Source organism: Bemisia tabaci, chromosome 2 (genome assembly GCF_918797505.1).
Source record: "Bemisia tabaci chromosome 2, PGI_BMITA_v3".
Taxonomy (NCBI): domain Eukaryota; kingdom Metazoa; phylum Arthropoda; class Insecta; order Hemiptera; family Aleyrodidae; genus Bemisia; species Bemisia tabaci.
Window position 1 is genome coordinate 57,669,614 of NC_092794.1, and position 13,385 is coordinate 57,682,998.

The window sequence follows — 13,385 nt, forward strand, 5'->3', positions numbered from 1 at the left end:
AGAAAAAAATATGAAGATGGATCCAAATGGGAAAGTGATTAGAGGCTGGGATAAAAAACTTATTTATATTAGGTAGTACCCCGCATGTCCAGGAAAATTACCGAAATATATATATCTTATGGGGAAAATTAGGAATTAATAACTTTACCAGCACTATCGCTACTGATCTCAAATTAGCAAACATTCTAGTGGGTATCATGACCCACTCCAGTGCTCACCCATGTTCCTGGTGTGAAGCTGGGAAGACAAAATTGGACGAGGCAGGGACGTACAGAACGATAGGCTCATGTAACAAAAATTACTTAGAGTGGGTAGCAGCAAGATCTAATTGGAAAAAAGCTGAAAAATTTTAAAATTGTGTCCCTCCTCCATTATTTAAAACTAATGAAGGCAAACTATTCTTGGATCTTATACCTCCTCCTGAACTCCATCTCTTATTGGGCGTAGTTAACGCACTTCATGATAATATGCATTAAAAGTATGACAAAGATGCTGAAAAATGGGCCAACTCTTGTCATGTAAAGCGTCGAATGACGCATGGCTCCTCAGCATTTGATCGAAACTCTTGCGATACGTTACCCAAGAAAATTGATATTTTGCGGAGGGATTCATTGGGGTGTAACAAAAATTAATTATGGTGGGTGGGTAGCAGCAGGATCTAATTGGAAAAAAGCTAAAATTATTGAAAATTGTGTCCATTCACCATTATTTAAAACCAACGAGAGCAAACTATTCTTGGATCTTATACCTCCTCCTGAACTCCATCTCTTATTGGGCGTAGTTAACACACTTCATGATAATATGCATAAAGAGTATAGTCAAATGACTTATGGCTCCTCAGCATTTGATCGAAACTCTTGCAATGCATTACCCAAGAAAATTGATATTTTGCGGAGGGATTCATTGGGGTGTCTAAAATATGTCGATACATATAACAATTTCAAAGCTGTTGTGGATGCTCGTTTTAAAGTAAAGTTGGAGGCGAATTGTGCCCAGAACATTCGAAATTTTAAAGAACGTTAACTGAGTTTAGAAAATTCCCGTCACGCCAAAAGTGCATTGTGTATTTTTTCATGTTTCTGACTTTTGTATAAACTCTTCACGTGGTTTAGGCTTCTTTAGTGAACAGGCCATGGAGTCTGTTCATTCTGATTTTAGCAAGACTTGGGAGAAATTTAAAGTTTTTGAAAAAAATCAAATTATAGTTCTTCACCCTTACGATCCGTCTGTGCGTACAACTCCTCCCTGGTAAAAAAAAACCTCTTGGTTCAAGAGTGCAGTTTCTTGTCGCCGGATTTAAGAGTCTGGACTCTTGTTTCAATGCAATATCCGCTTGAATCAATGCAAAATCCGCTTGAAACAAGAGTTCGAGACTCTTAAATCCGGCTACAAGGAACTGCACTCTTAAGTCAATGCATCGCGGCATTGGTCCAAGAGGTTTTTTTTTACCAGTGCTCTCACTTCTAAAATTCGGAAATGGAAAGTAGTAATTTTCCACCTTTCTTCAAAATAATTTGGTTAGTTTTTAAAGTTTTTGATGGAACACTTCGAGTGTCTAAGTAATTGTTTTAAAATAAATAATCGTGTAAAATTGTATGAAAACTTGGCAGCTCTAAAGTTTGCAGTTTGACGATGGATATGATAGTGTTTCTCTCTCTCTCTCTCCCCCCCTCTCTCTCTCCCCCTCTCTCCCTCCCCCCATCATCGGCAACTTGCGATGATGACGAGAAGATACTCTTACTTTCCGTAATCCTCCAGGTTTTTCCAGTCTCTTTACTAGTTCATTGTGACTTGGACGCTGCGCAATTCAGTCGACTACTAGGAGCCTCGTGAAGTATTATTGTCCTTTAGATCCTGTTCTTGTGCCGATCAAAGGACGATAATCCGAATTCAACCGAAAAGATTTTAAAAAGATCGTGTACATTTGTAGAAAATATTTTCTTCATGTCGGAATTTTGAAACAGCCACCAATTCCGATATTCCACGGCAAGTGGTCCGAAATCCCCGAAATAAATAAATTTATTAGTTCGTACACCGGTGCACCAGGCCTTAAAATTTTAGAAACTTTTAATTGTTTTCCCGTACAAGTTTTTGGAGAGAGACTTAAGTTTTTTGAGCACGTGCACCGTATAAAACAGCGAACGCAGTCCTAATGATAAAACCCGACGTAGTGCGTCTTAACGCGCGAGGTCTCTCAACCATTTGGAGAGTTATGGAAATGAGCTTATCTTAAATTTATCTAGTGTTCAATTTTTTCTATGAAAAATGGAGCTGCCAGCATTCCCCCTTTTTTTAAAATTGTAAATTCGTGATTTTTAAGTTTTTGCTCAGAAACCTGTAAGATATACGTCCATTTTCTCTCATCAAAATATTTCTTTCTTGCGAATGAAGCGTCCTGGATTTGGGTCCTCGATTTCCTCCTCGGGCGTAAGACGAGTTCCGAATCTTTAATTCTGATTTTTTTGGTAAAATAACATATATTTATTATTCATCTTTAAGTAGTCGGGTTTTAGTTTTCCTTGCATTAATAAATTGTTAGGGTTTTTCTCAAGGTTAGGGGTCCTGGATTCGGGTCCACGATCCCTCTGCGGTCGGAAGACGAGTTTCGGACTCTCAATTGGGTTTCTGTTTTGCCAGATAAGGGCAGAATTTGCCACTCCTTCTTTTTAATCCTAGAAGAAATAATTTTCGTTTTCACTTGTTTGAAGCATAGCCGGTTTCAAACTCAATTTCTATCTTAATTTTCTTAATATTGTATTTAGCGTGTACCACTCTGGAAAACCAGAGTTGTTTCATTTCTGAGTGTCCCATTTTCTTTAATGCAGTAGTAATTTTGAAATGGTTGGGGGGGGGGGAGGTGAAGGTTTGCAGACTTAGCGCAAGGCACATAGCGTGCACTCTGCAAACTTTTTGTCAACCAAACCCTTCAAAGCATCGCTTCCTCCTCTTTCCATACAGCCATCTGCTTCCGAGATCCAGGAAGTAAGTTTCCTCTTATTAATTTTACATTGTTGATAGATACGTTGCCGTATCACAAGAAAAGTTTTAGCTAGTTTTTCGAGTGCATATGCATTTAGCGTATCATATTATATTCGAATGGACGCTGCTAAATCGGATAGAAAAAAAAAAAAAAGACAGCATTCGCAATTGCAGCCAGATACAGTTTAGGTACATTCATCCGGAATAAAAATAGTGAAACGGCAGCAAGGCAATCTCACAGTTTTGAAGGGACAAATTAGTGAAACATTTCGTAAAATTGCTAATAAGTAAATAAAATTCTGCAAGGTATCCCGCCCAAACGCCATCATTTTTATGGTCAAATCCATAATTTTGTAGTTCAAAACATGGCTCGGCAACGTCAAAACGGGTGTAAAAAAAATCTTCCGACCATGAAAATTTCAGGGAATTTGCTACTTATGTGGGAGAATAACATACTAAAAATTCGGATTAATTCACTAAGACATGGCCCATGTCATCATGTTACCTCCGAACTCGCAATTTTCGAGTTGAAAACTTGGCAACGTTGCAACGAGAGGAAATAATATTTTTTCGGCCATGAAAATTTCAGGAAAATTTAATCTCATATTGGAGAATATCATGCTACAAATTCGGACGGATCCAAGAAGCAGGGGGCCAGTGTCACAAGTTTTTTTCGCAAAATCCATTATTTGGAGTTAGAAACTTTGCAACGTTGTAACGGGAGAAAAAAAAATTTCACGGTCATGAACATTTCAGGAAAGTCGTACTTTATACGATAGAATAACATACTAAAAAATTTAGATCAATCCAAGAAGAAATGGGGCAGGGGGGAATTTAGTTGCCCTACATGAGCCTGAAACAACCATAAAATCGCGATTATTTCACCGGGAGCTCCAACAACCAATTGCGAAATTGTGGTTCTTAGTATCTGGTAGTCAGAGACAAGAGACCCTCCACTACTGGCCTCCTAGCGACAGGTGGAAGCTTTACTTTCGGGGTTTCAACAATTCCTTATGGACAATTATTAGGGAGCAACAGTCATCACCCTAGTTTCGGCTGTTGACTTACCTACATGGTCGATGATGAGCCTCGGATGACGTCATGAGCTAAACAATTCTCCCAAACGTCGGCCATTTTTCGGCTTGTTTGCAAAACGAAACTGCCAACACGTTGTTGAACATCAACCATGTAGGTAAGTCAACAGTAGAATGCTGAAGTCCCGAAAGTAAAAGCTTCCACCATGGCCAAGATACTAGTGGAGGGGAGGGTCTCTTGTCTCTGCTGGTAGTGCTCCTCTTGACATTCCAGCTCAAACTTTTAAGTCACGACCAACTTCGAGTTAAACCCTTTCAGGAGCACCGTGTAAGAATGTCCTTCTGTTTCGTGTGATACCACATACCTACTCACGAGTTTGAATAGTTGCTCGGTTGAATCCGCGTGAGAAGAAGTGAGAAACCACACAATTTTCATCTCAATATCGCAAGAGATACGCTAAATTTCTGGTGGATTACCAAAAACAAGGAGGTATTAAGTATACTCTTTTCATCTCAAAATAGCGCAAGATAATTTATTTGCACGCCGAATTTTTGAAAAAATTAAAAATTACGCGATATGAAAAAAATGTCTCGGTCATGAAAATTTTATAGGGAAATCGTACTTTCCAACAGAGAATAACATACTAACAATTCAGATCAATCCATGAAGAATGGGACGGGGGGGGATTCAGTAGCCCTACATGAGCCTCACTGGAAAAAAAAAAACCACATTGTATCTAGAGTCCAGACTCTTGAAAATATCGACAAGAAAAAATACTCTCGATTCAATCAGATTTTTGCTTAAATCGAAAGGAAATCCGCTCAAATGAAGAGGCTTGGTTCTTGATTAAAGCAAAAATCCGATTGAATCAGGAATGTTTTTTCTTGTCGATGTTTTTAAGAGTCTGGACTCTAGATCCAATGTGTTTTTTCCAGTGCTATTTTCCGAAAAAAGCCTTTAAAAAAACCCGTAATATCGCGATTATTTCTCCAGGAGCTCCAACAACCGATTGCGAAATTGTTGTTTCTAGTATCTGGTAGTCCTCTCTTGACATTTCAGCTCAAATAAAGTCAGGACCACTTCGAGTTAAACCCCTTTCAGGAGCACCGTGTAAAGTTATGTTCCTTAACAGAGTGTCTAACGATCGGAAAAACCAGGATAAGTCAGGATTTTTTTTTTTTTTTGTGTGTGTCAGGGAACTCAAGAAACACGCCAGGGAATCCGCTCAAGTTCGGCATGTCAGACCATTTTTTTTCGCAACCGATTTTCGTGTCAGAAAATGTCAGGGAAGTCGGAAAACATTATTTTTTGGAAAGAGTTCCGCGAATTTTACTCCAGCGGAAATTTCCATCAAAATTCTTACCCGAATTTCTGATCACATCTGTTAAATTTTAAAAATGATGGAAAAATATCTCTCATAACCTAAGGCAGCATTTATTTTGGTCCATTTACTATACATTATGTTCCTAAAACACGAACACATTCTTACTTTCATATATTCAGTCCAATCGTATCGAAATATTAGGAATATTTTCCCCTTTTGTCAGGGAATTTTAAGTTTTTTTCGCAGATTTTTGACCATTTTGTCAGGGAAATTTGGAAAATTTCAGAGAATTTGTTTTGAAAATTGCTAGACACCCTGCTTTATTTGAGTGTTTCTAGCCTCCATTTCTTTTATGCCAAGGGAAAACCTAATAATTTTTTTTTTTATTTCATTTTTCCAGAATGCCGCTGTGTGTGGTGTCAGCTGCTAATCGGTATGTAACCATGTTTGAACTTTTTACGGAATTTTAATGATTGAGTTTAAACATACAGTAAAAGCTCGTTAAGACGAAATACGGTTAAGACGAAAATCTGCTTAAGACGATAGTTTTTTTGGTCTCTTGACACTTCCATAAGAGTCAATGTAAAAAAAAAATACGGATAAGACGAATTTTCGTAATTTTGACCCGTAACCAAAGCCGGTTAAGACGAAGAAAAATTTTCGATTTTTTCCCCTAAAAATTGGATAAAAACGGCAAAAAAGAGTCAATTCTTAGGGAAAATAGACTTAGTTTTAGTACCTTGCCCTAAAAAGAGTAGGTTGAGAGTAGATCGTGGGTATCCTCTGTTTTGCTGGATGACTGAGATGCAATCGACAGTTGACGATAAACCGATTTGCGTATTTTAAAAAATTCCAAGTTTTATTCGTAATGTATAACATTTTAAAAAGTGATAGATAATAATCTTTCAAAAAGTCATTCACTTAAAATAATCTTTAATTTTAGTTTGTGTGGGTTTTGAAAGCCGTCCAGATATTAAAACTGCTTCGGATATTAAAAACGCTTATGCCGAAAATTTTCGTCTTAAGCGGAGAGCGGTTAAGTCGAAAAGCCGCTTATGACGAAATGTTTTTCAGTCCCTTCATTTTTCGTCTTAACGAGCTTTTACTGTATCTGAAGCTCGCCGGATCAAATTTTCTTCCCGTATTGAGGATTTAATAGTTTTTCGAACTCCGGAGTAGGTATGTAGTATCACGTGAAATAAATGAAAATCTTAGCTCTTCGTCCATCTCAAGTCATTGACGATTATGAATACTATGCTTGCATCTATAGAAACTCTTCTACCTTCCACCATTTTAAGATGGACATTTGTGCACTTCATGATCCGATTCAAACATTGGAAAATTTGTGTCTGTGCCGTGATGTTCAGGTGAATAACGCCTAATGGACCACCAGACAAGGCACGAATTCAAGCATTCTGATATACATTTCTTAACCAGAATTTCACGTAAAAACACGATTCGCGCAACGAAAATTACTGAAATCAACTCCTAACGAAGATACAACCGTTTTATTTTACATTGGTTTCGCGGATTTTGAACTGCCCGCTCACAAGAAACTCAAAGCTCTATACGTGAGTCAAATCGCGCACTACAACGGTTTTAGCAAGCCTCTTAATCGAGCAATGTTCATTTCCCACCATGTGTTGTCCAAACCAAAAGCAATTTGCTATAGCTGAGCCAAAGCGTCAAGATTGAGGTTGTCAGATTTTCATATCGCAAGAGACTGTTATGATAACGTTTAGCGTGCGATGTGAATCACACAGAGCATTGAGTTTTCATGAGCGGGTGGTTTTAATTCACGCATTAAGAATCATTAAATATCTTTGAAAGGAGTTGATTTCGGTAATTTTCGTTGTGCGTATCGTGTTTATGTGAAATTTTGGTTTAAAAACATGTATCAGAATGCTGAAATTCGTACCTTGTCTAGTGGTCCATTCCTATTATTGTTAGAGAACTGCTGAAAAAATCGCGACTTCGCCGTAATAATGCGGTGATTAGTGCGTAATTTATAGGGGTTTTTTTCACTTGACGCTGAATTAATCGCGCATTTGAGGCGGGACTGATATGAATAGAGCTTATTTTTTTTGTAGTAAAGCATTAGAAATAACGCGTATTTCCCGCGATATTGAGATGACAATCGCATGGTTTCCCACTTCTTTCATGTTGAATCAACTGAGTAACTATTCCAACTCGGAGTAGGTATGTGGTATCACGCGAAATTGAAGGGGGATCATAGATTTTCGCCTATTACATATTACTTACGTCCATTAATATTTTACTTGGATCGATAGATAAGTCGCGTATTTTCCACGATAATGAGGTGATAATTGTATGATCTCTGTGATTTGAATGAAAACTGTCGGAAAATTAGCGTTATTGTCGCGATACTGAGGTGAATAATGCGTTATTTGCTTTGATTTTCAAATCGCTGGATAGGCTCCATATTTGCAGCGATTTCGCGTGATCGCTCATTTTTTAAAATTCTCTAGCAAATAAATTATCTGTCGCTATTTTGAGATGAAAAGAGCGTAATATCTCTTTGTATTTGGTAATCCGCTAGAAGTATAGCGCATCTCTCGCGATATTGAGGTGAAAATTGCGTGGAATCTCACTTCTCACGTGAATTCAACCGAGCCACTATTCAAACTGAAGAGTAAGTAAGTGGTATCATACACGAATGAGAAGGGCGTCTATCTTATGTTTCCGATCTTTCTGAATATTATGCCTCCACCGATAGGAAAGACGCGTATTTTTCGCGATATTCAGGCGAATGCTCTGTGATATTCGTGATCTGAACGAACGGCTTGAAAATTCACACTTTTGCCGCGATATTGAGTCGAATAACTTGTAATTTATATTGATTTTCAAAAACCGCTGAGTGATCATCGCATAATTAGTTTTCAAAAAAATTTCAGAGAAAAATCACTTATTTCCCGCCATATTGAGATGAAGAGCGCGTACTTAATTTCTTTTACTTTTGGCGATGGTGTAAACACGATGGTGCCACTGGTTTTCTCCGAAGTTAACTCCCAAGCTCAAAAAAAGCTCTCAAGTTGAGGCCAAAATGGAGGGGATATCCCACGCTATCCTGAGATTCCACCCCTACATCAAAACCAACTCTCCATGCAAAGATAGGGAGCAAATACATTGACAGGGCTGCCACTTTATTTGGGGACTCTAAAACTGAAAACACGCAGCAACCGTGCTAATGTATTTGCTCCTATCTTTGCATGGAGAGTTTGTTTTGATGTAGAGGTGGACTCTCAGGGGAGGGCGGGATATCCCCTCCATTTTGGCCTCAACTTGAGAGCTTTTTTTGAGCTTGGGAGTTAATTTCAGAGAAAAACCAGTGGTACCATCGTGTTTCTCGCGAACTTTTACATAAGATTCAGCAGTCAAATCGCAAATTCCTCACACATGCAACATCTCCATTCGTAATCATTTGTTAGCTCTCGCAACTTGAGTTGAAATTGCCAACTCACATCCTACCACATTTTGTAATACACATGCCAGCGGCTTGGTAACCTCTCCTTAATATTTCACTAAATGTGACAGAATATGACCGATTTTACTCATGGAGGACTCAGTTTGAGCTCGTTATTGATGCATGCTCATTGTCCTGGTTCAGTTCATTAATCGTCACTCTTTAATATTTATCATTAATATTAATCATTAATCCTCTACAAATTAATGAATAGACTACCTGGGCTCCGGGTTGTTCAATTTTTTAGCTCAATAATATTCAGAAGTATTTTACAATAATTTTTTCAGCCACTGCAGGCGCTCCAACTGCGATGGGTGACCTTATGATCTGTGGTCAGCGACCTTGAATTACCTCGCGTTTGCCTTGGTCAAAGGAGTGATCGTGAGTGCTCTGAGTATGTGTACCTCAGGATGATCGTGTTGTCATCAAACGTGGGTACGTGCCCATGGTTGATGATCATGCGATTGTCCTGATCGCACGCGTTTCGAACAATCACTATCGCAGCTTTTATCAGGGCATGGTTACCTGCTGCGGGAAAAACTGGTCTACCTCTGCAACGCGAGTCGGCGGGTATGTGGTACCATCTAGCTATTTCCGTGTCTTGTAACTGCCGTTTTGGCAGTTATGAGACATGAAAAGAGTTAGGTGATGCCTTTTTACCGCCCCTTCGGTTTCAGGGGCAAACTTGTTTTTTACCGTGGCCGACTGACTGGCCGAATGACTGACCGAATGACTGACCGAATGACTGACCGACTGACTGACCGACTGACCGACTGACTGACCGAGTGACTGACCGAATAACTGACTGACCGACTGACTGACCGACCGAGTGACTGACCGACCGACCGACCGACCGACTGACTAACGAACTGTTTGACTAACTGACCGACCGACTTACGGACTGACTGACGGACTGACCGACCGACTTACGGACTGACTGACTGACCGACCGACTTACGGACTGACTGACTGATCGACGTACTGACGGACCGACTGTCCGACTGTCTGATCGATCGACGGACCGACGCGACCGACTGACCGGAGGAGGTGAGACATTCACTTACTCTTGATTGTAGAAAAGTTCTTTTTCTTCAATTCTCTCTCTTTCTCTCCTTGTCATCTTCTCTTCTTCTATTCCGTGTCTCATTAACTTGTCCATTCATCCGAATTCCCCGCATGTACTAGATGAAGTTTGTCGACATAACTCGTAAGTAACCTACTGAACAAAACTCAAAGCTGTTCTGTATCCTTCCATCCAGTCCCTCATTTTAACAACAGCACTATAGTGTCACACCAGCCACACAACTTGCTCCATTCTGGGAATGACCTCTTTACCGGAGCTTCGCCAGATTGATGCGTCAGCATTTACATCGGCACAATTCATTCCGCTCATCAAACTTGCCTTCTTTACGAGATCTCTTACCAACAATGATTGAAGTACTTGCATGGATCTCCGGCCGCAAGGTCAATCATCGCCATCATCCTGCCTCTCAGAGGATCACAAATAAGGTGGAGAGTGCGGGGCTCACAGCTCCCTTTCTTGCACTAGAAAAGTAAAATCTTCATGTCATTCAAAACGCTACTCACGTAAAAGGAGTAAGAGGAAGCAGCAATAATTGAAGATACAGAAGAAACAGAAACATCAAGAGCTGCAGGAGAGGAAGCAGCAGCAAAAGAAACAGCAGGCAAAAAACAGAATATGTGGAGGAAGACGTAGAAGGAAGAAGCAGAGGCGCAGGCGGAAAAAGGAAAACAGCGGTAGAAGAAGAAGGACCGGAAGAAGCAGCAACAAGAACAACGTCCAACTCTCCTGTGCTAAGAAAAAACGCCGTATGAGCATTCGCATGTTACCTTATTTCCTCTCAGAAAGTATTTATTTTTCAAGAAAGTTTTGAATATTTTTCCTTGAAGTTTTCAGAGCTTTTAGATCAAATTTGTATCAAAATGCTATGAAAAAGTGAAAGATGAATATTTACAAATTTTCCTGAAAATTCGTGATTTGTCGAAGGAAATTTGGCAACGTCTGAAGGTTCATACGGCGTTCTTCCTCAGCACGGTAGTCCTGTCTTACCTATTTTATCTGTACTTATGATAATTTGATTTTTTAGGTTATTTTATTTGTTATTTTAATTTTCATTGGTTAAAATTTGCCAAGTTTTTGATTTTATTTGTTACTGGATTATTTCAGTTTACAATTTTAAATTTTTTAAGCTTCAGATTCTTTCAGAGCCACTCTGCCGGTGTATTTGATATACTTTAATTTAGTTACTTATCTTAATTTGAGTATCAGCGAGTGAAACTTTCCATCAGTGTTTCGAAGAGTGTCGAAGCGAACGATAGAATGATGATGATCGATAATGAGCATTATTCTGTGAGAACTAGTTTCTCTTGCGATTTATACGAGTGATCTGCGAGTCAAATTGAGGATAATGAGCAAAGAGAGAGTAAAGTCGAGAACGGTGAGTACAATGTGAGTAAAGTTAAGGGACAGAGAGTGAAGAGTAAGCTAATTTATTTAACAGTGAGTAGAAAGTGAGTTAAGTTGAGAAACAGTGAGTAAAGAGTGAGTTAAGTTGAGAAACAGTGAGTAAAGAGTGAGTTAAGTTGAGAAACAGTGAGCAAGAGTGAGTTAAGTTGAGAAACAGTGAGCAAGAGTGAGTAAAACCGAGAACGGCGAGTAGAAATGATAAAAATCGAGGACGATGAGTTGTAAGTGAGGACAATTTGGAACAGGTATTTGCTGGTGAGAGGAAAGTTCACGAAACGCGAGTAAGTGTATCGGTAGCCCTGATTTCAATACTATTCATCACCGATATAGTTACTAAGATTCACCACCGTGCAACTATTCAGAACCTTTTTTACAAAAAATTAGGGAGTAAAGTTTAAAAAAATGCTTATTATGCCAGACAGCTGATATTTTTATACACCTATCTGTAAGCTTTAAGAAAATATGTGGTGTGCCTTTGATATTAGTTAGTGCACCTCCTTATCTTGCATATCTTGAGTAACCTTGAACATCGAGAGAAAAAAGAAGCTTGGATCTGTAGTCCAGACTCTTAAAATCATTGACAAAAAAAAGTACTCTCGATTAAATCGAGAACCAAGCCTCTTAATTTAACCGGTTTTCTTTCTGATTCAAGCAAAAATCCGATTGAATCAAAGAGTATTTTTTCTTGTCATTGTTTTCAAGAGTCAGGACTCAAGATCCAAGCCAATTTTTCCAGTGTTGACTGAGAGAATTTTAAATGGCCTAATAAGCTTCGTTCTTCGTAATTTTCTTCATTTATTATGTATCTATATATCTATTCACTTCCTCATCCATTTTCGAGGAATGGAAAGAAAATCCGTAGCGATATGTTATCATATATGAGTTTTCATGTTTTTATATGATTTTTCTGTCGTCGAAAACTAGCGTCTTAAGAAAATTGCCTCTAGTGACGGCACTTAGCGATGTGCCCTGATGAACTCTGCCTTCTTTTCAGCAAATTTTATCGTGCACGCAGTAATATTCCGCAAAATATTTGTCAGATTCTTAGTAATCAATCAGAGACCTCGAAAAATATGTAATTCCAACCAAGAACTTCTAAATTGTAGGTTTCCGTCCGTTTCATCAGAGATTTTAGTTCCGTAGTCTCAGTTTCCACACCATACGAAGGCAAAGTAAGGCATTTGTAAGTAAAACGGCACACTCAAGTGCTCATTAGCGAAACGAAAACACTGATGCGAGTCATGACTCATAATGATTCAACATTAGTTAATAATTAATCAAGTTATGTTTTATCATGTCTACAAAAGCAAAGTCATCGTTACTTTCTCATGATTCCAAGTAACCTAATTTATTGAAACAAACACAATAATTGATGAAAAATATTGCATTTGCCGCACAAATTGACATCATCATAATGGAATAATGCATAACATGCTCGGCATGCTCTTAAGACATGCATCATGATTTTTATTTCTCTGGTTTCGTTCTATAAGCCTTAAACTATCATTGTACCTAATCATTTTATTTTCATGGTTTGCCTCTCCTGTCTTCATTCCACGATATAACATGTAAACACCTTATTTGGGCAGAATTTAAGTTAGTTAACCACGCATAATTCAGAACCTGGTGAATCTGTAATTTTTTCACATACTTAATATCGGCTAATTTTTTCAGTCTAAAGTGCGGTTTCAGTGATGAAGTTGCGTGTGCTTTCAGCTTGGCGTCGGGCAATCGGATAACCCTCTTCTGGTACGTATCTAATAGTTTTTCCATTATTTTCTTTCAATTTACACATACACATACATACATTACATTACATTTATATCAAATCTCAATACTTAATCGGTCTGCAGGGCTCTCTTGTATCCCTCTGAGGCGCCTTACTGTTTGCTCCCAAGATATGTATCAAAATAAAAAAAAAAAAACAAAAAAACAAAGAAGATACAGCCTTCGCACAGTGGATCGAGTCAAAAGAAGTCTGACATGAAATTTTTGGCTATTTCTTTTGATTTTTAATTCATCACAAATTCAAGTTCGAGAGACGTCTCACAGTGAAAGTTTCACGAAGAAATGGA

The 13,385-nt window shown here is 38.6% G+C and overlaps 1 protein-coding gene across 2 annotated transcripts in view; it reads left to right on the forward strand.

The window, feature by feature from the left end:
* Window positions 1-13,385, forward strand: part of LOC109030083 (uncharacterized) — a 199,920-nt gene that overhangs the window by 37,945 nt on the left and 148,590 nt on the right. The window contains exon 2 of one of the 2 annotated variants that reach the window (XM_072295929.1): window positions 12,985-13,059. The gene's annotated coding sequence lies outside the window, so the exon portion shown is untranslated. Of the gene's footprint in view, window positions 1-12,227; window positions 13,060-13,385 lie in introns of those variants that run through there. The other variant, XM_072295928.1, reaches the window with a different exon arrangement.